The sequence below is a fragment of the Heterodontus francisci genome, chromosome 10 (genome assembly GCF_036365525.1).
Source record: "Heterodontus francisci isolate sHetFra1 chromosome 10, sHetFra1.hap1, whole genome shotgun sequence".
In the NCBI taxonomy this organism is placed as follows: Eukaryota; Metazoa; Chordata; class Chondrichthyes; order Heterodontiformes; family Heterodontidae; genus Heterodontus; species Heterodontus francisci.
The window spans coordinates 96,046,485-96,070,132 of NC_090380.1; positions in this window are offsets into that span (position 1 = coordinate 96,046,485).

Sequence of the window (23,648 nt, forward strand, 5' to 3'; positions counted from 1 at the left end):
CTTTTGATGGAACCCAGTTCCTCTCAGCAGAAAATGCTTAATCAAAAAAGTCTATATATTGCACTTTCTATGATATGAAAAAACATTAGCCTCAACTTTGCAAACCTTTTTGTTAAGTATCACACACAGCTCCAGGTCTGCTTCAGTTAACAGTCCTAACAACCAGTCAACATGAGTAGGCTTTTGTCAGGGCTGATTACTGACATTGAACTTGAACTTGCTACTTTCCCTGTTACATCACATTGTCAGTCGCCAAAGAAGTAACTCCCATATAACAATGTTTTGACTGGACAAATAAGATTGAACTTTACACCAGCTAAGTCTGTGAGGGCCAGACCATGAAATCTCCCTGCTAAGCCTTACGACTTTGCTAGTGAGACTGATTGGTTGGATTTTTAACATTTGAATCTAAACTTAACTAAAACAAATGATATTCTTTACGTACATCAACTGAAGAAATTTCATGTAGACGAGTCAAGGTACATAGGATGGCAATTACCTGACTCGAAAATGTTGTTTGCATTAAGTATACTTACAGAAATTCTTCATTTCAAATGACACATGTCTCAAGGGCAATTAGGGATGAGCAATAAATGTTGACCTTGCCAGCAATGCCCACATCCCATGAATGAATTAAAAAAAAAGATTGGTAAGTTAGACTGTAAATAGTTCAGAAAATCAGAAACTGACTTCCTTTATTTATTGGAACCCCATTTAGTAAAGTCACCTTGATCTTTTATGTCCTATCTTTATGCAGTCTGCTTGATTCTTAACTGTGTAGAGTCCATATAAAACGGAATTGCACAAATTAAATGTATCACGGGCTGGTCAATTGTCACCGCACAGTGGTCAGGAGACTGGAGTAGTTTATTCTCACTGATCTTATAAAGTAATGTAAATGTATTCTAATATTTTAAATATCTGAAATTGATTAACAGACCACAAGAATATGTTTTGTCTTAAAAGAAACAGATCATGAACTGCCTGAGGTGACATATGTGGCCACTTTGATTCCCAGATGGTGAATATTGCAGTATGACCTTCTTCTGTCTTACGATTTCATCGTTAATAGCTTTCCCACAATCTCAGTTTTCTAACTCTGTACCTCTCCTCCCTTAAAACTGCTACCTCATGCATCTGCATAGCTTCTTGCACATCCTCATGATGGCACAAATATAAAGAATTGTGTTCGAGGTGTGGTCACTGTTGTTTTATAGGCAATCACAACAACCGTTTAGTATACAGGAAAGTACCATGAACAATTTTTCTGGTGTTGGTTGAGATATAAATGTTGGCCAAAACATTGTGAATTTCCCTCCTCTTCTTCAAATACTGCTGTGGGATCTTTACATCCACCTGGATAGGGAGATAGGGCCTATATTTAGCATCTTGTCTGGAAGATGGCAATTCCAACAATGCAGTCAAGAAATCTGTGAAGTGTCTGCCATGCCTTCAGAATGTCCTAAAGCCGATTAAATACTTCTGAAATGCAGTCACTGTTGTAATGAAGAGAAACGTGGCAGCCAAATTGTGCACAGCAGGGCCCTAAAAACCACCAGGTTATCTGTTTTAGTGAAATAAAAACAGAAAATGCTGGAAATACTCAGCAGGTTTGGCAGCATTTGTGGAGAGAGAGAAACAGAGTTAACGTTTCAGGTCAATGACCTTTCATCAGTACGAGTTCTGATGTTGTCAGACCTGCTGACTATTTCCAGCATTTTCTGTTTTTATTTCAGATTTCCAGCATCTGCACTACTTTGCTTTTGTATCTCTTTTAGTGATGTTGGCTGAGCTATAAATGTTGACCAGGATACCAGGATAACTTTCTGTTCTTAAAATAGTGCCATTAGATTTTTTATGTCCACCTGAGAGAGTACAGGCACTAGTTTAGTGTTGTATCTGAAAGATGGCAGCTCTGACAGAGCAGTACTTCCTCAATACTGCACTGAAGCATCAAACCTAGATTATATACTCAAGTCTTTGTAGTGGGGCTTGAGCCCATGACTGCCTGTTTTGAGGTAAGAGTGCTATCACTGAGCTAATCTGACACAGTAAGTGCTGGTTAACTGCTAAGATTTTCTCAAAACATATTCAGTTGATGGGTTAGTGGGTAGATGCACCACTTGCTATGGTAATGAGCCACACAAACAGCGAAGGCTCCAAGAAAGTCGACTCGATTTTAACTGTTTGAGGTGCTAGCAGCAGGGCAGACTGGAAGTTTTAATAGCGCATTTGTCAGTGTTTTTTTGACTCATCCACAGCATTAGCATCTGACTTCAGTGTTTTCTGACCAATTGGAGCAGGCGGGCATGATGATGACCCACACCGGTTCATTTCAACTGAAATATTTAAAGGGACCTTGCTATGATGAAACTTGAAGGCACCTCAACAGAGCAAAAAACAGCAGCAATAGATTCACAACATTGTGAGGCAGCACCAAGCTTCACCAATGCCTCCCTAGAGATGATGCTGTGGGCTGTAAGGGCCCACAGGGAGATTCTGTTCCCTCCAGATGGGAGGAAGAAGCCTGCCACAGAGAACAAGAAAGTGTAGGTGAAAGCCACTAAGGAGGTCAGCAGTAGGGTCTGGTGCCATGCCCCTGGATACAATGCCAAAAGTGGTTTACTGACCTAATCAGGGCAGGAAAGGTGAGTGACATGACACATTCAACTACATCCTGATGTGCATCATACCCCAACCTGCCTCACTCTGTCGTCCCAAGCCTACTCCTTTACATCACTTCACATACCAACTTAGCTAACAAGTGCACACATTCCTCTTGTTACGATCAGGTGAGGAGGGGTCACAAGGCTCCCCTGTTGTCCTTCTCCTTGTTTGACCACAACAGGATTTATTCCTTTTTAAAACAGTGGATGTGATTACCACTTCAGTGAGTTATGATCGTAAAAGAACCAAACGGACAAGTTTTCTTAAGTTTAAACAATAAAGAGGTGAGTTTATTGTACTTAAAAAAAAAACTAAACTCGATCTAGATAAAATAATAAAACTATGCTCCACTTTCACTCACACATGCACATGAAAATCACACACACAGACAGGTTACAGAGTGATAAGGGATAGTTGGGTTGGATTAGAGTCCAGAACAAATAAAAATAATATACAGTCTGTGGGATGTGGTAATTCTGTTGTCTTCCAGCTGAAGTTGTGACTTTGAAGTCCCTGGCTGGTAGGAGTGTAGTTTGTGGCTGGCCCACCATTTTTTTTATTCATTCATGGGATGTGGGCATTGCTGGCTAGGACAGCATTTATTGCCCATCTCTAATTGCCCTTAAGAAGGTGGTGGTGAGCCACTTTCTTGAACCACTGCACGCCATGTGGGGTAGGTACACTCACAGTGCTGTTAGGAAGGGAATTCCAGGATTTTGACCAGCGATAGTGAAGGAATGGCAATATAGTTCTAAGTCAGGATGGTGCGTAGCTTGGAGGGGAACGTGCAGGTGGTGGTGCAAGGGGCGGCACCGTGGTGCAGTGGTTAGCACCGCAGCCTCACAGCTCCAGCGACCCGGGTTCAATTCTGGGTACTGCCTGTGCGGAGTTTGCAAGTTCTCCCTGTGACCGCGGGGGTTTTCGCCGGGTGCTCCGGTTTCCTTCCACAGCCAAAGATTTGCAGGTTGATAGGTAAATTGGCCATTATAAATTGCCCCTAGTATAGGTAGGTGGTAGGTGAATTGAGGGAAGGTGGGGATGTGAGAGGGTAATGGGATTAATGTAGGATTAGTATAAATGGGTGGTTGATGGTTGGCACAGACTCGGTGGGCCGAAGGGCGTGTTTCAGTGCTGTATCTCTTAAAAAATAAAAAAAACTGCTGTCCTTGTCCTTCTAAGTAGTAGAGGTCATGGGTTTGTAAGGTGCTGTTGAAGGAGCCTTGCTGCATCTTGTAGATGGTACATGCTGCTGCCACTGTGCGTCTGTGATGGAGGGAGTGCATGTTTGTGGATGGGGTACCAATCAAGGGGGCTGCTTTGTCCTGGTGTCGAGCTTCTTGAGTGTTGTTGGAGCTGCACCCATCCAGGCAAGTGGAGAGTATTCCATCACACTCCTGACTTGTGCCTTGTAGATGGTGGACAGGTTTTGGGGAGTCAGGAGGTGAGTTACTTGCCTGGTTCAGGTTTTTCTTGGAGACAGAGTTGTAGGTGGCTTTCTTCCCTGGGGTTTCTGTCTGCAGCAATGGTAGGCTTGAATGTTCCACAGTCGCAGACAGGTTTCAAACTTGCGATATTATCGGAGAGATAATGGGGGAGGCGGTCACATGATTTGTCCAGTGTCCTCGTTTGCAATTTAATTAGTTTTGAGTCTAGATATTTTCAATCTCTCTCGAGACTCAGTTTTTCAATGTTCACCCCTGGAGGGATGATTCCACTGTTAATGTTCCAAGATGGCTTTGAATGTTTTGCCATTCGAAGTGAAGCTGTTAGCTGATGCCAAATCCATGAAGTATTGTCATGGATGCAACCTTGTTAGACATGTATCTCCAATTCGATGTCATGGAATGTGAGATATTTCAATGCAAATTGTGGTGGCCATCTTGGCTGTCAGCTTTTTAAGTTTACTGTAGGATTCCTGCTCTTTTTAAAAAGTTTAATGTAGGTTTATAACCTATGAATTAAGAATCCTCATTTCTACAGCATGTTTTCTTGACACTATCTATCTGGGCATCTCCTCACATCCCCATCTGACTATCCACCACTGACATTCACCCTCATCTTTAATGCAGTGCCACACCTACCCCTCATAGTGACCCTTCACAAATGTTGCCCATCCATCCATTCAACACACTCCATTAATGTCACTCATTGATATCTTCTTTCTCTCCTTGCAGGAGAAGAGAGCACAGAAAACCAGGGAGAGGCAGAGAACTAGAGGTGGCCCTCCAGCCATCTCCATACTGACAGCTGCAGAGGAGGAGGCACTGGGGATAAGCTGATTTTTGGTGTGCTTGGCCATTGGAGATGAAGACATGGAAATCTCCCAGTTACCTGGTGACAGAATAAATATCACACAGCCACATGGCATACTGCATTCACTAATGTTGACTTGTTGTCAGCAGCCAGTGAAATATAATCGTGTGCATAACATTCTTACCCCAACCTGCTTCACTCTGCCTTCCAAAGCTTACTCCTGCACATCACTCCACATACCAACTTATCTTACAAGTACACACATTCCTCTTGTTATGATCAGGTGAGGAGGAGTCACAAGGCTCCCATTTTGTCCTTTTCCTTGTTTGACCACGACAGGGTTTATTCCTTCTCTTTTGTCTCCCACAGGCCCATCAAGCCTCCCATAGGAACTGGTGCAGGGGGAGAACAAAGATTCCTCAGAGTAGGATGCACCCTGTCACAGAACCTATGCACACTCTCCATCAATTCAGATACACACACTTGGTGGGACCAGCAAGATACATGGTTGGCTTCTGATATGGCATGGTACACATCACAACTGAATAAGAGTAGGTGGTGGACACAGAGACAGCAGTGGCGAGACCCCCGGCAGAGATCACAGGATGCTGCAAACTTTGCTCAGCTGTACATAGATGCTGAGCCTCGAGGCCATCAATGAAGAGGATAATTCTGAAGCAGCAGCAGAAAAAGTGTGAGGTTCTGTCAGCATTTCCAGCAGCACTATGAACACTTGGTGAGAGATTGGAGGAGACTATCTTTAATATGAGTGCCATAATGTCGCAGGCCTTCATGTTGATGTCTATGTCCATGAAAAGAATGGCCACCTGCATGGAGTATCAGACACAGCAGGCAACTGAGTACTTGCTGGCCCTCAGCAATGGCATACACACTGAGAATGAAAATCTATCCAGCTCATTGTTAATAGGAAAGTATAGGTGGACTATGAGAGGGAAGATGTAGAAAGCGGACATAGAAGTGGGGACTCTGCTCAAAGAATTTCCACTTCTCATCCATTACCACCCCTTCCCCTTAGTCAGTGCCCCACATGCTGCCTTGTCTCCCGATGGCCGAGTCTGCCTCTGTTTGCACTGGAGTGCTGACTTGGGTTGCATTAGAATGATATAGTGGAAGTTTGGTAACTGAGGATAATTAAGGGTTAATTTTATTTTAAGTCTAATCTGGCTTTTATTTAGCAGATTAACTTAACAGTTGCTGTTTGGGTTGGAGAAGGTGAGTTTTAGACCAGCTTTAGACGGGGTTCACTCAGGCTCTGCTTGCAGCTGCACCTTGTTAATTAGAGAATTGGCTTAAATCAGTTTTCAGGGGCGAGAGTCAGTCAGTATGAAAGTGAGCCATCTTACAGTGCTCACTTTGTTTGTACTGGAGTGCTGACTTGGGTTGCATTAGAGTGTGATAGTGGAAGTTTGGTAACTGAGGAAGTTCGGTGAGGAGGGAGCGAGGAGCTCCTTTCATTTCCTCCCTGTCCTCAGACTGAGGGGAGCCGAGAGCTTCCAAAGAGCACAGCTGACTGGTGAGTAAGTCCTGGTGGGTATTTTTCAAAGTGGATTGAATTGTAAGTCATTGTTTTTTTTAATTATAATCTTCCATAGTTTTAAATTTAAAGGGTTTAGTCATGGCAGGAGAGCTTGAAGCCGTGGTTTGCTCCTCTTGCTGCATGTGAGAATCCGGGAACATTTCCAGTCCCCGGGGCCAGCATGTGTGCAGGAATTGTGCCCAGCTGCAGCTCCTGGAAGCTCGGGTTTCAGAGCTGGAACGGCGGCTGGAAACACTGTGGAACATCCATGAGTCTGAGGGCATCGTGGATAGCACGTATAGAGAGGTGGTCACACCGCAGATGAAGGGACTTGAGGAAGGAAGGGAATGGGTGACCACCAGGCAGTCCAAGGGAAACAGGCAGGTAGTTCAGGAGTCCCCTGGGGTCCCGCTTGCAAATCGGTATTCCATTTTGGAGGCTGATGAGGCTGGTTCCTCCAGGGAGTGCGGACAGAGCCAAGCTTCTGGCACCGCAAGCAGCCTGTCTGCACAGGAAGGGGGAAAGAGAGGAAGAACAATAGTAATAGGGGATTCTATAGTCAGGAGAACAGATAGGCGCTACTGTAGCCGTCAACGTGACTCCAGGATGGTGTGTTGCCTCCCTGGTGCCAGTATCTGGGATGTCACTGAATGGCTGCAGGGCATCCTGAAGGGGGAGGGTGATAAGGCAGAGGTCATGGTACGTGTTGGTACCAATGACATAGGTAGAAAGAGGGATGAGGTCTTGCATCAAGAATTCAGGGAGTTAGGCAGTAGACTAAAAAGCAGGACCTCTCGGGTTGTCATCTCTGGATTACTCCCAGTGCCACGTGCTAGCGAATATAGAAATAGGAGTATAGCACAGATGAATGCGTGGCTTAAGAGTTGGTGCAGGAGGGAGGGTTTTAGATTCCTGGACCACTGGGACCGTTTCTGGGGAAGGTGGGACCTGTACATGCGGGACGGTCCACATCTGAACCAGAGGGGGACTAACAGCCTTGCTGGCGGGTTTGCTAGTGCTGTTGGGAGGAGTTTAAACTAATTTGGCGGGGGAGGGGACGCAGACTCCTAGCAGAATAGGGACACAGCTGAACACAGGAAAGCAAACAAGTCAGAGGGAATACAGCGGAAGTTTCAAGGGAGTAAGACCAGGATGGAAGGCCTCGACTTTAATGCCAGGAGTATTGTAGGTAAAACAGATGAGTTAAGGCAATGATTGACACGTGGAATTGTGATATAGCAGCCATCACGGAGACATGGAGGGGCAGGACTGGCATCCCGGGATATAGAATCTTCAGACGAGACAGAGGAGGGGGTAAAAGAGGAGGGGGCATTGCAATATTAGTTAAGAACATAGAACATAGAACAGTACAGTACAGTACAGGCCCTTCGGCCCATGATGTTGTGCCGACCCTTTAACGTACTCTAAGATCAAACTACCTACATACCCTTCATTCTACTATCATCCATGTACCTATCCAAGAGTCGCTTAAATGTCCCTAATGTATCTGCTTCTACTGCCACCGCTGGCAGTGCATTCCATGCACCCACCACTCTCTGTGTAAAGAACCTACCTCTGACATCTCCCCTAAACCTTCCTCCAATCACCTTAAAATTATGCCCCCTGGTGATAGCCCTTTCCGCCCTGGGAAAAAGTCTCTGGCTATCCACTCTATTTATGCCTCTCATCATCTTGTACACCTCTATCAAGTCACCTCTCATCCTTCTTCACTCCAATGAGAAAAGCCTTAGCTCCGTCAACCTTTCTTCATAAGACATGCCCTCCAGTCCAGGCAGCATCCTGGTAAATCTCCTCTGCACCCTCTCTAAAGCTTCCTCATTCTTCCTATAATGAGGCGACCAGAACTGAACACAATATTCCAAGTGTGGTCTAACCAGGGCTCTATAGAGCTGCAGCATAACCTCGCAGCTCTTAAACTCAATCCCCCTGTTAATGAAAGCCAACACCCCATACGCCTTCTTAACAACCCTATCAACTTGGGTGGCAACTTTGAGGGATCTATGGATGTGGACCCCAAGATCCCTCTGTTCCTCCACACTGCCAAGAATCCTGTCTTTAAGCCTGTATTCCGCATTCAAATTCGACCTTCCAAAATGAATCACTTCACACTTTTCCAGGTTGAACTCCATCTGCCACTTCTCAGCCCAGCTCTGCATCCTGTCAATGTTCTGTTGCAACCTGCAACAGCCTTCCACACTATCCACAACTCCAGCAACCTTTGTGTCATCAGCAAACTTACTAACCCAGCCTTCCACTTCCTCATCCAAGTCATTTATAAAAATCACAAAGAGCAGAGGTCCCAGAACAGATCCCTGCGGAACACCACTGGTCAAGGTGTCAGTTACTGCAGTAAGGAGAGATGATATCTTGGAGGGGGCATCAAATGAAGCTTTATGGGTAGAGTTTAGGAATAAAAATGGGACAGCCACATTGCTCGGTGTTTATTATAGACCCCCAGATAGTCAGCGGGAAATTGAGGAGCAAATATGTGCGCAATTTGCAGAGGTGTGTAAAAATAATAGGGTAATTATATTAGGTGATTTCAACTTTCCCAGCATTAATTGGGATAGTCATCGTGTTAAGGGCTTAGATGGAGTGGAGTTCTTAAAATGTATGCAGGAGAACTTTTTAGCTCAATATGTAGAGGATCCAACAAGGGAGGGTGCAGTGCTGGACCTAATTCTGGGGAATGAAGCTAGACAGGTGGTTGATGTGTTGGTGGGGGAGCATTTTGGTGATAGTGACCATAACATAGTACAATTTAAGCTTGTTATGGAGAAAGAGATAGACAAGTTGTAAAAAAAGGTTTTGGATTGGGGGAGAGCAAATTTTAGTAAAATAAGGCAGGCTCTGGCCAAAGTAGACTGGGAAATGGACTTGTTGGGAAATCTACAGAAGAGCAGTGGGGGGCATTCAAAAAGGAAATGGGGAGGGTACAGGCCCAACATGTTCCCTCTCGGGTAATAGGTAGGAGCAACAAGCCCAGAGAACCATGGATGACCAGAAACATTCAGGGTATGATGAGAAGGAAAAGAGAGGCTTTTAGCAAATACAAGGAGAGCAAATCAATGGAAGCATTAGTGGAGTACAGAAAGTGTAGGATGGAGTTTAAGAAAGCAATTAGGAGAGCAAAGAGGGGATATGAGAAACCTCTGGCTGGTAAAAGTAGGGAAAATCCCAAGATATTCTATAAGTATATCAATGGGAAGAGGATAGCCAGGAAAAGAGTAGGACCCATTAGGGACCAAGGGGGAAATTTGTGGGTGGAGCCAGAGGACATTGGTAGGGTGTTGAATGAATACTTCACATCTGTCTTCACCCAAGAGAATGAGGATGTAGATATGGCATTCAGAGAGAGAGACTGTGAGGTTCTTGAGCAAATTGTCAAAGGGAGTGACAAGGTATTGGAGGTTTTGGAAGGCTTAAAAGTAGACAAATCTCCAGGTCCGGATGATTTGTGTCCCAGGATGCTGTGGGAGGCGAGGGTGGCGATTGCAGGGGCTCTGATCCAAATTTTTGATTCCTCTCTGGCCACGGGGGAGGTGCCAGAGGACTGGAGAATAACTAATGTGGTCCCACTATTTAAGAAAGGTTGTAGAGATAAGCCAGGGAACTACAGACCAGTGAGTCTCACGTCAGTGGTAGGGAAACTATTGGAGAAAATTCTGAAGGAGAGAATCTATCACCACTTCGAAAGGCAAAATTTGATTATGAATAGTCAGCATGGCTTTGTCAGAGGGAGGTCAGATGTCTTCCATTGTATCTCTCCTGGCCATCATTTGCTGGACTCCTAATGGGTGTCATCAGCCACATCTTCAGTGGGTGGCCCTTGTCTCCAAGGAGCCAGCCACTGACTCTGCTTTGGGGTGTGAAGAGCTCAGGGAGGCTTGACTGGCGCAGGATGAAAGCATCATGGCAGCTCCCTGGGACTCTTGCACAAACATGCATGACGATCTTTTTATGATTGCACATGAGCCGCACAGTAATAAAGCGGCAGCTCTTGTGGTTGACGAAGACTCCAGGGTCATCTGGGATCACCTTGATAGTCAAATGTCCGCAGTCGATGACTCGCCATACCTGTGGTAAGCCAGCTAGAGCCACAAAGCCCAGCAGCCAATGATTCTGACTGGACTCATTGGTTGCAAAGTACACATGAGTTTCGGACTTGACAAACGTGACATTGGTCATCTGTGAGGTGCATTTATGGGCAGAAGATTGCAAGATTCAGCAAATATCTCCTGCAGATCCCTGGAAGGAGCCAGAGGTGAAGAATTCAGGGCAGTGGTGACTTTGATAGCCACTGGCAATGCTTGTCCACCTTGCCCACTTGACATTAGGTCTTCTTCCAGAAGGCTGCAAATGTCAGTGACTACCTAACACCATACCCTGAGCCTGCTGAGACACTGGTGCTCGAACATGTTCAGGAAGCATCCTCTTCCTGTATTCCCTGTGTTGGGGGTGTCACCTCCTGTGCGCTGGAGCTCTGTGCTCATCCACTCACTTCCATAGAGTGGTAGGCGCTTGAGGAGAAGGATGCTGCTGCCCCTGCTGCTGCTGCTCTTGCTGGTGCTGCCCTTGTTGCTGCTCCTGCTGCTGTTGCTGCTCCTGCTGGTACTGCTCCTGTGGCTACCCCTGCTTCTGCTGCTGCTGCACCTGCTGTTCTGCCCCAGCTATTGGTGTTGTTGCTGTTGCTACTCATCTAGATCCTCATCTGAGGTCCAAGGTCTTTGCATTAGCAGCTCTCATACTGAACTGATATTTGACAGTTGGAAAGTGTAGATCAGACCTACTAACTCCAACATTGCAGAAACCCCCTTTAAAGTAGTGGAAATCACCTCCAAAGCAGTAAAAGCACATCTTCAGAAAACATCCTGTGAGTAAAAGTCTTTCACTTAGGCAAGGAGGCAGTTGTGAGGTCTCAGTACTTAAAGGATGTTTTGCCTGTGTTATGAACAGAATTGAGGGAGAACAAAAACCTGAGTTCTTTCCCCTTTTCTGTCCATAATCAGTGAGTTTTTTGACAAGGAGGATGTGTGTGTGTGTTTCTTATGACCAATTTATATAACCAGCAGCATGCTTTTCAAGGGTTTAACTAAAGAGAATTATCTTTACTTACTTGTTCAACCTGAAAGTCTAATGCTATGTCACTCACTTACCACTCACACACACACACACTTGAGAAAGAAAGCCGTTAAAAGGTGCACTTTTGCAAATTACACGCAAAGGAATAGTTCATAAGTCATATGATTTGGATCATCCTGGGGAAAAGGCATTTGTTGTGGGCCCAGTGAAGAAGGTGTTTTCACTCCTCAAGTGTAGTTAGGTGGATTCGATAGCTGGAGTTGTATATTGAAATTGTTGCAGGATTCTCTCGAAGACGTGGATTTTCAGCAGGTCATGAAGTTAGTTGCTTGTAGTCTCATTACTAGGAGGTTGTTTTTTTAGGCTGGTGGACTTGAACAGGAATAGGTTTTGAGACTTTAGGATGTTACAGCCTCCAGTTCTTTTAAGGCACAATGGTGTGACAGGAGGGTTACCATCATTCGGCATTATCACCCTTGAGATGGGAGTGGGTGCGGGAAGGTTTCCACTTCTGACTACCTTTGAATGACTTCTGCTGGAAAATGGATGTGTGGTCTGTTGGGTTAAACAGGTACATCCTCTCATGGTCAAATAGGCTGTATTTCAGTACAAATGAATGTTAGCCATTAGGACAAGCTACAAGGCCACCACTATCCATGTTATCATACCCCAGAGTAAGAGACAGTGGGCTGGATTTTACAGCTCCCCGATGTCGGGGGTCATGGTGGGGGTGGGGGGGGGGCTGCCAGAAAATGCCTCCGGGAGAGGCCCGCTACGGGCTCGATGCTGGAAAGTCCCGGCCCGATATTGCCGGCGGTGGCGAGACCTCGTGGTGGACGCCCCGCCGCTCAGTGACGGAACCAACATTTAAATATGCTAATTTAGGTAAATTAATGAATTAAGTACTTACCCGCTCCTGCCGTATGTTCCAGTGCCATATTGGTGGTGGCGGCCGGCACTGCCGTGCCTTCAGATCTCTGTTCGGATGGTGGTGGGGAGGGGACAGGAGGTAGGTATTTTACTGCGGGAGGCGGGGGTTGTGGTGGGTATCGGGGTCAAACTAACCTGATTGGTCCAGGGGATGGTGGGAAGGGGTTGAAGGTAATAGTTTATTAACTTTTGGGGGGAAGGTCAGGTACGCGAGGTAAGTATTTTTGGGGAGGAGAGGGCAAGAATTAAATGTATGGTTGTTGGTGGGGGTGGTGGGAGAGGGTCTAGATCAGTAAATTTTATTTTTTTCAAAAAAAGGTCCCTTTAAAATTTAAATTCTACTGTAGGGCTCAAAGCCCTTTGAAAATAGCATCAGCGCCTGTGCAGTGGCACCTGATGCCGTTGCTAGGGACAGACCGCCCACCCTTTCCATGTCATCGGGGGGGGGGGGGGGGCGGGGGCACGGTGCATCCCATCCATGTAAATGAGCCGTCGCATTTAATATTATGTCAGCTGCGCAGAGTAAAGCCTGTATGGGCCACCATTTTTTTTACAGCTGCCGATTACAGTGGCGGCAATATAAAATTCAGCCCAGTATCTTCAAGAGGCTGAATAGATTGAAAGCAAAACATTCTCAAATTTTATTAAAACCAAAACATTTGATTTTAATCTTAGGTTTATTTTCATATTATACAGTCTTATAGAAATATAGAGAACATAGAAACATAGAAAAATAGGAGCCATTCGGCCCTTCAAGTCAGCTCCGCCATTCAATATGATCATGGCTGCTCATCCAAACTCAGTAACCTGTTCCCGCTTTCTCCCCATATCCCTTGATCCCATTAGCCCTAAGAACTATACCTAACTCTTTCTTGAATATATTTAATGATTTGGCTTCAACTGCTTTCCGTGGTAGAGAATTCCACAGGTTCACCACTCTCTGGGTGAAGAAATCTCTCCTCATTTCTGTCCTAAATGGCTTACCCCTTATCCTTAGACTGTGACCCCTGGTCCTGGACTCCCATCGGGAACATCCTTTCTGCATCTAGTCTGTCCAGTCCCGTTAGAATTTTGTAGGTTTCTATGAGATCCCCTCTCATTCTTCTAAACTCTAGCGAATACAAGCCTAATTGACCCAATCTCTCTTCATACATCAGTCCTGCCATCCCAGGAATCAGTCTGGTGAACCTTCGCTGTACTCCCTTCACAGCAAGAATATCCTTCCTCAGATAAGGAGACCAAAACTGCACACAATACTCCAAATGTGGTCTCACCGAGGCCTTGTATAATTGCAGCAAGACATCCTTGCTCCTGTACTCGAATCCTCTCGCTATGAAGGCCAACATACCATTCACCTTCTTAACTGTCTACTGCACCTGCATGCTTACTTTCAGCGACTGGTCTACAAGGACACCCAGGTCTCACTGCACCTCCCCCTTTCCTAATCTATCGCAGTTCAGATAATAATCTGCCTTTCTGTTTTTGCCACCAAAGTGGATAACCTCACATTTATCCACATTATACTGCATCTGCCATGTATTTGCCCACTCACTCAACCTGTCCAAATCACACTGGAGCTTCTCTGCATGCTCCTCACAGCTCCCACTCCCACCCAGCTTTGTGTCATCTGCAAACTTGGAGATGTTACATTTAATTCCCTCATCTATATCATTAATATATATTGTGAATAGCTGGGGTCCTTGCACTGATCCCTGCAGTACCCCACTGGTCACTGCCTGCCACTCGGAAAAAGACCCGTTTATTTCTACTCTACGTTTCCTGTCTGCCAACCAGTTCTCTGTCCATGTCAGTACCTTAACCCCAATCCCATGTGCTTTAATTTTGCACACTAATCTCTTATGTGGTACCTTATCGAAAGCCTTCTGAAAGTCCAAATACACCACATCCACTGGTTCTCCCTTATCTATTCTCAAAAAATTCCAGTAGATTTGTCAAGCATGATTTCCCTTTCGTAAATCCATGTTGACTTCGTCCGATACTATCATTGTTTTCCACGTGCTCTAGCATTTTCAACACTACTGATGTCAGCCTAACCAGTCTAGAATTCCCTGTTTTCTCTCTATCTCCTTTTTTAAATAGTAGGGTTACATTAGCTACCCTCCAATCCGTTGGAACTGCTCCAGAGTCTATAGAATTTTGAAAAATGACCAGCAATGCATCGACTATTTCTAAGGTCACTGGGCTTCATTGTAAACTGATAGTTTGCGTGCTGGATAACCTCCAAATGTTACATAGCCTTTTACATTCATTCACAGGATGGCATCGCTGGCAAGGAGAGCATTTATTGCCCATCCCTAATTGCCTTTGAGAAGGTGTTGGTGAGTCGCCTTCTTGAATACAACTGAGTGGCTTGTTAAGGCATGTCAGAGGGCAGTTAAGAGTCAACCACATTGCCATGGGTCTGGAGTCACATATGGACTGTGTTAAGACAGCAGAGTCCCTTCTCTAAAGGACAGCAATCTGGTAGTTTCATGATCACCGTTACTGGTGCTAGCTTTTTATTCCATATTTACTTATTTAATTAACTGAAGTTAAATTTGAACTCATGTCTGTAGAGCATTAGTCCAAGTCTCTGGATTATTAGTCCAGTAACATAACCACTAGGCTACTGTGCTCAGATTCTCAGTGCATATATGTTAATAAATACAACTCCTATACTCTTCAGCAACTGCAAAACCTCCACGACAGTTTCCAGCACCAGAGAAAACACACTGGACACAAATAGAATCTTTACCTAATGCTAAGAAGAATCATATAGAAACGTAAGCTCATCCAAAGTCCGTGGTTTAATAAAGTGAACCAAAACAGAGCTCATATGTGACAACAACATTTTTGCAACAAGAAGGTTAAGTTCAAAGGGAATCTGAAGGTGATTTTTACTACACTTTCTACTTCCTTTCCTTTGAGCAGCACTGAGTTTATATTCCTCCAAGGTGGACTATTTGGACCATCTATACCCATGGGAAATAGGTGTCAGATTCTCCTCCCTTTACAGCAGACTATAAGCTCGATCCTAAAGTCAGGTCTGAAGTTGTTTTTGAATCTAAACTGGAGCAATTCTGATCTACTTGTTTCACAAAACAAAAGCTCATCAAGCTCACATCTGTTTTTTCCAGTTTTGCCCATGCTAGATGAATTCTGAGTTCAGACATTACCCCTGTTCTCTCAGGCAACATTCCACAAAAACCTACCCAGAAAATACCAAGTTTCAAAATGGAACTTTTAATTTGGATTGATTGCTCCAAAAAAACAATCCACATCTGTATCCAAAGCATGGATTCAGGGCTTCCAAAAATTAAGTTCCACATTAGAATCTGAAATTTGGATCTGTTGACTCTATGTGTCCTTTAGACTACCTAGAATATTTTCAGTCGAACTGGCTAATCAATAAATGTTTGTTGCCTGAATATGTTTTTCAAACTGAGGTGAAGGGGCCAAACCTTAGGGGGCAGGATGGTACTAAGGTTGAAGGAGATGAAACAAATGAGGAAATAGCGATTTAGTGATGATTACAAGGATGAGATAAGATTGGTGAGAAAAAACAGCAAAACATGGATCAGGCAGCCATCCCAAGATACTGCACAAATCTTGTAGGACTCAGTAGTATCTAGTGGAGTGCCTTTTGATACTATACCCAAGTAATCTAAAGGGATCTGTCAAAAACATTTGTTGATTGCTAATGTCAAGAAACATTTATATTCTTGAAAAAAATTATGTTTCCTTTTAAGTGGCTTATTCATTAGAAAAAAGTGCAAATGAAGACAAGAATTGTTGCTTGCTTTTAGTAACTATATTCAACATGTATATAGTACAAGGTTATAGACTTAAAGTTTATTATTGATTTATGAGAACTCTGTTATTGAATATTTCTGATCCAACATTTTTTTCTCCTGCTAAAGTAATCTGTTATCCATACCTAATTATCTTTAAGGTGAAAGGTCAGTGGACAGTGTCTGGTCAATGATGGTCAGATGGAAATTTATAACTACTTTCAGTACGTCTGCTGTCTTCTCAGATCAATTATGCAGCTAATGACAACCAATACTTTCATCTGTGATTAAACAGCAGCTCTATCTTAGAATAACTCGAGACTCTTTGGAAACCTATGTATTGATCTCTTTAATAGAAGAAAGGAAAAAAATAAAATTATTGTGGTTGCTTGTGGCAAAACGATGACAAATGGGTACCTAGAGTGTTGTGGAAGGTTCTGTGTGAGGATTGTACTTTCTGTGTCAGAGTGCATATAAAATGTCTGTATTTTGATGTGAATCACCCTGAGTCAGTCTTGTGCTGCGCTGCATACTTGTGTAAAATTGTCTCAGTTTCTTCTCATGACATGCTTTCTCAGTAGCTAACTACTTCCAACCCACAAAGGTCAAGTGACTGTGCACAGTAATATAGGTCAAACTTATTGCAAACAACACAAACATTTCTGTGATTTTTCTTTTTCTGTTTGGCAATCTTGGGCAAAGAATCAAGGTTCCATATTACAGGACACCAGCAAAAGTTGAAAGAAGTATAAGTAACTCATGAAATAATGGCTGAGTGTCAGAGTTTGGGTTTTAAAAACCTGGAGATTTCACAAAGAATTAAGGATTGAAGTAGCCTATCATAATTTCGGAATCCAGGGGAAGAATAAATAAGAGACATGTGGTGGCTCTTGATTTCAACAGAGGATTTGAGGGGTGGGGCATGTAGTACGTATCAGATGCACTTTCTTTTGATGAAGAGGGCATTCCCTTGTATAATTGATTGGCCAAATGGCCTCTGTCTGTGCTGTAACCATTTGAATCTATTCTACATGGGGCCTAGTCAATGTACATCTATAAGGTATTAATGAGTGAAGAACAATGTATGAATATAATATATGCTGATATAACCCTTTTAAAGTTCCTCTATCATATTAATTCATATTTTTGTCAAAGGCTTGTTAAATAAGAAACAACCTTTCATTATTTTTGATGTTATAAAGAAACTTATGTTTATGTATTGCCTTTATCAGAGAAAATGGTTGCTGAGCCAAACGAGAAAACAACAGGAAGAATGACAAAAAACTTGACCAGAGAGATGGGTTTTAAGAAGGAGGAGGAGGAGTTAGTGGATTTGCCAGTGGACTTAGGAAGGAACTTCCAGCGTTTAGGATCTAGGTGCCTAAAAACATAGCTGCTAATGATGGGGCGAAGGACAAGAGGGACATACACAAGAAGAGAGAGTCAAAGAAATGAAGATTTCAGCCAGGGGTTTGGAGGTGGAGCACTGGTGGAAGTTAGAGATAGTAGGGAGAAGACTATAGCGGGATTTAAAAACAAGGATGCAAATTTTAAATTTGAGGCATTGGGGGACTGAAAGACAAATTAGGTCAACAAAGACAGTGGTGATAGGTGAGTGTTGTGAGATAGGATATGACAGCAAAGTTTTTGAGCTCAAGTTAAGGGAGGTTAGAGAATGGGAGGCTGGCTAGGACAGCATTGGAATAGTGTTTAGATGACAAAGGCATGAATAAAGGTTTCTGTGGCAGGTCGGGTGCAGGACAGTCATGTTTGCATATGAGAAAATAGGTAGTGTTTCTGATAGAGCTGAGTTAAAGATGAATCTCAGGCTTGAACAGGATACTGAGGCAGTGGTTCGGAGGAGAAAGGAATTGGTGGTGAGAGGACAGAGTTTATGAGGAGTGAGTCTGAATTCAATGACTGTAGTCGTCCCAACTTTTAGCTGGAAGAAGTTACAGCTCATCTAAGAAATGTCAGACAAGCAGTCTGACAGCACAGAGGCAGTGGAAGGGGTTGAAGGAAGGGGCGGGGAGATAGCACTGGGTGTTATTAGTGTGCATAGGGAATCTGACCCAAGCTGTAGATGATATTGTCAAAGAACAGCATGTAAATTAGGAAGATGAGGTGTGCTAAGGATGGATCCTTGACAGAATCCCAAGATGACAGTGTAGGGTGGAAAGCGAAGTCATTGATAGGGATGCTTGGGCTATGTTTGGATATATAAGAACGGGAGCAAGCAAGGGCAGTCCCACCGAGCTAACCAGTGAAGGAAAGATATTGAAGGAGGATGGTGACTGTGTCAAAGGCTGCAGAGAGGCTGAGGAGGAGGAAGGATAATGCACCACATTCACAGTCAGAAAATGTTTTTTGTGATGTTGACTGGAGCCATTTCAGTGTCATTTTAAAGCAGGTAATCATTTCAGTAAAAATAACCTGGAAGCAGCATTATAGAGGCAATCCTGCAAAATGGCTGAGAGTTCTGGACATTCTGGACTCTTCTGGCAAATGGGTTACATACTTAAGATGGTTTCCTTTTTTACTAGATGAACCATGAAAATAATTGATACAGTTTTCAGGTGCATAACACTATGCGTTACAGTACCTTTAAATATACTACATATTAGGAAATGCTTATTAGTAGTATATAAAGACATTGCTTAAAAATCAATGCTTATTCACTACTGTGTACAAATTTATAAGATTGCATTTAGTTTAATCAATAGCATAAATTTCTAGGGGATCTGACTGCATCAATATTATTATCTCTCAACTGGGGGAGGGAAGAAAGTGGACCATGTAGGTAAGCAGACCTAGTAGAACAACAAGGCTCTAAATTCCTCAGACTTTCACAAATCTTGGGTATTCAACAACTTGTGTTTCTATAATGCCCTTCACACAATAACATACTTTACAGGTGGTGCAATGTGCATCAAGCAGGAAATAGGAGAGAAAGTAGAAGAGGTTCCTGAATGTAATGGTGAAGCACAAAGTTTTGAGGAGTTTTTTGAAAGTAGGAAGAGAGATACTGAAGGCAAGAGGCCGAGAGAGAATTCCAGTATGAGAGAGCATAGTGATTTAAAGATGAGGATGACTTTTGAAGGACGTACTGAGGAACAGGAAGCCAGTAAGGATGGATGTACAAGACTTTATTTGGCATACACTAGGACCCACAGAGTGCTGAGCTGAGTGAGGTAGAGGTTGTGCAGGCTAGAGCTGTAGATGCTGGTGAGAAGACGATTGGAGACATCAAAACGTTATATGAGAGGTTCAGTGGCGGTGAGGCGTTGCTGTGGTGTTCAACTTATGGTTATTAAAAAAAACTGGAATATGGAGCATGTATGCACTTCCCGGGTCCACTGCAGTGCTGATGACACCGCTGGCTTTTAATTGGCCCCTCCTAGTCATCCCTCACTCCCTCAATCGCACCCCCCCCCCATACTGATCACCCCTTCATTCCAATCGACCCTCCCCTTCCCAATCACCCCCACTCCCAATCGCACCATCCTCCAGATTTCCTCCTCGCAGCCTATCACTCCCTTCCTCCTTATTGCCCTCTGCTCCTCTCTATTTCCGCCTCCTGATCAGCCCCTTCTTCTCTACTGCCCCTCCCTTCCTCCTGATCGCCCTGACTCTCTCCTGATCACCCGCATTACTCACTCAGGACCTACTTGGGATGCAGTAGTCCGGAATTGAAGTCATCTTTGCTGGTGAGCTGCCTTGGGATACTCAGCAGGCATCTGTGGCTTGCCAGTTTCATGTAAGTGAGACTCAAGGCCCAATAACAGGTGTACCTCAGGCAACTCATTCCGGTGCAGCTTGCCCAGGATTGTCCTCCTAGCAGCAGTGTTCTGGTGGGACAGAACTTCCACCGGCACTTCCAACAGCACCAGAATCCTGAACCCAATGTTCTTCATGCCGACACAAATCAATTTCTAGAATTTAGCATTTTCTGTAGAAAAAGTCCTTGTAACAAGCATGGACCTACCTGCCCAGATACAGATAAGGTGAAAACCCTGTAGATAATGATGGGACCCAGAAGATGGTGGAAACTAACTGAGTGCTACTATAGACTATCATAGAAGACTTATCATGAAGAAAAAAATGAGTATGATAGAAACATTCAACTTTAGAGTGTTGAGGGCATGAGGGGTGAGCTAAGGAAACTGGACTGGACAGCATAGTTAGAGGGGAAGAGCATGGAAGAAAATTACACAGAACAGGAAGAAGGGTAACAGATGGGAAATGCCAATGTGGGCAGCAGTGTAAGCAATGCAGGAACAAGGCAAAAGAGATTGGCCAGGATTGTATTCCCAAGGCTGTGTTCCAGTGTGGTTGGATCTCCAACTGCATTTCTAACACCACCAGAATCCTGAACCAATTCAGTCCGCATACACGGTGGATGCCATGTGGGATCATCACCACTACAGCATTAGAACAGGAGCGAGGCATTTAAAGGGGCTGAAATGACCAAAGATCTGGTAATTGTCATCTTGGTGGACATAGCCAAAGAAGGTAAGTGAGGGCCATATTGGAGCGACAGGAGGCTACTGGTTAGGCTGCATACAAATCATGTTTTCTTGAACAAAGCTGACCCAGCGCCAGCTGCATTCAGTGATGCTTTACTTTGCAAAGGGGATCTCCTCAGGAAATAGGCCCCCTCTTTGTATGTGCAAACATTTCAGACATGCGCCTTGGACACCTCTTTTTCTGCCTTTACCATATGAACATGCAAATTAGGAGCAGCAGTAGACCATTCGGCCCCTCGAGCCTGCTCCACCATTTGATAAGATCATGGCTTATCTGATTGTGGCCTCAACTCTACTTTCCTGTCTCCCCCCTATATCCTTTGACTCCCTCGTCAATCAAGAATCCACCTAACTCAGCCTTAAAAATATTCAATGACCCTGCCTCCACTGCTCTCTGGGGAAGAGAATTCCACAGACTAATGACTCTCAGAGAAAAAAAATTCTCCTCATCTGTGTCACAAATGGGAGACCCCAAGCTGTGTCCCTTGGTTCTAGTCTCTCTCATAAGGGGAAACATCCTTTCAGCATCCACCCTGTCACGTCCCCTCAAGATCTTATATGTTTCAATAAGATCACCTCTCATTCTTCTAGGCAACAGGGCTGAAATTTCAATATGTTAATAAATGTAAATGAATGAATAATTACTTACCTTGTTGCGCCAGCTGTCCCACTCCGATATTACGGTCAGTGGCCAGCACTCCTGCACCATCGGATCTCTGTCCGGAGGTCTAATGTGGGATACTGGTGGGGAGGGGGAAGGAGGAATGCATTTCAATGTGTGGGGAGGTGGGGGGTGGGAAGCAGGGTCAAAACTGGAATTGATAGATTTTTGTTAAGCAAGGGTTACGAAACCAAGACAGGTAGATGGTGTTAAGATACATATCAGGTATGATCTAATTGAAGAGTGGAACAGTCTTGAGGGGCTGAATGGCCTCCTCCTGTCCCTATAATCTTAGGGTTAGTAATAGGGCCTGTTTATGTTTGCAGCAACATTCTTCACCCAGGATTCACCACTAATTGCAGCCATGTCAAGATAATGTTTGCAAGTAAATACTAAAAAAAAGTACAATCGATCAAAATCAAAATACTGCGGATGCTGGAAATCTGAAATAAAAACAGAAAATGCTGGAAATACTCAACAGATCTGGCAGCATCTATGGAGCGAGAAATAAATTTAGTGTTTTGGGTCGATGACCCTTCATCAGAACAATCGATCAATGCTGGAGTGTAAATATAAAATTCAGGTACACTATTCATTTGCTGCTGTAAATAAATTATGATAACTATTAGCAGCTCGTAGAAATCATTTTGAGATAACTGCATCATGTGATTCTTCTTGGAAAGTGTTGAGCTGCTTTCTCAGCACATCTAAGGCAAGACATGCATTCCAAGTTTCATTGGATGTCAGATTACCCCGCTGAGTATACAAGACCCACAGCAGTGGTCTGACAGGCCTCAGCTGACCACAAAGCTATGCTTAAATGGAAGTGGAACTACTCAACATCATTATTATTACTCTTACTGGTTTGTCGGACACAAGGCATCACGGCTAACAAATGAGGGAGAGGGCACTGCATGCCTGGACTAGTGTTAGGAAATATTATTTAGTGTTAGGAAAAAAGCCCTAACAAGAACATCAATACCATAGCAATCTTTATCTCCCAGTTATTGATGGGCAGCCATGCTGAGGGGTATTAACTGCAGTGTCTTTGAACCTGAATTGCTTTCCCTTTTATCTTTACAACTGAACTAAAAGACTTTGCATTTTCATATTTCACCTTGATTAATCCTCAAGGCTTTTAGGGGGAAGTTATTTTAACAGTCCATTACTGGACTGATTTGCTTCTATTGACTGAACAATGCATGTCAAAACAATTACACCAAGTTTCATTAGATGCAGTGAGAGGGTGATGATGCTGTGGTATAGCAGCCCGTGAAACCAAACCAATGGCGGGAATAATTTCATAATTTAACCCTTTTAGTTCCAGTATCATGGTTGTGGTTGTTGGAGGTCAATCATCTGAGCTTCAGGATATCACTACAGGAGTTCCTCAGGGTAGTGTCCTAGGCCCAGCCATCTTCAGCTGCCTCATCAATGACCTTCCTTCAATCATGAGGTCAGAAGTGGGGATGTTCGCTGATGATTACGCAATGTTCAGCACCATTCGTAAATCTTCAGATAGTGAAGCAGTCCATGTAGAAATGCAGCAAGACCTGGACAATATCCAGGCTTGGGCTGATAAGTGGCAAATAACATTCGTGCCACACAAGTGCCAGGCAATGACCATCTCCAACAAGAGAGAATCTAACCATCTCCCCTTGACATTCAATGGCATTACCATCGCTGAATCCCCCACTATCAACATCCTACGGGCTACCATTGACCAGAAACTGAACTGGAGTAGCCATATAAATACTGTAGCTACAAGAGCAGGTCAGAGGCTAGGAATCCTGCAGCGAGTAACTCACCTCCTGACTCCTCAAAGCCTGTCCACAATCTACAAGGCACAAGTCAGGAGTGTGATGGAATACTCTCCACTTGCCTGGATGGGTGCAGCTTCAACAACACTCAAGAAGCTCGACACCATCCAGGACAAAGAAGCCGCTTGTTTGGCACCCTTCCTAACAGCACTGTGGGTATACCTACCCCACATGGACTGCAGCGGTTCAAGAAGGCAGCTCACCACCATCTTCTCAAGGGCAATTAGGGATGGGCAATAAATGCTGGCCTGGCCAGCGATGCCCACATCCCGTGAAGGAATAAAAAAAATGTTTCTGCCTTGTCTTTACTTTCCATGTTTGCTCGTTATTTCCTTTAGTTAGGATATTCTGCTTTCAATT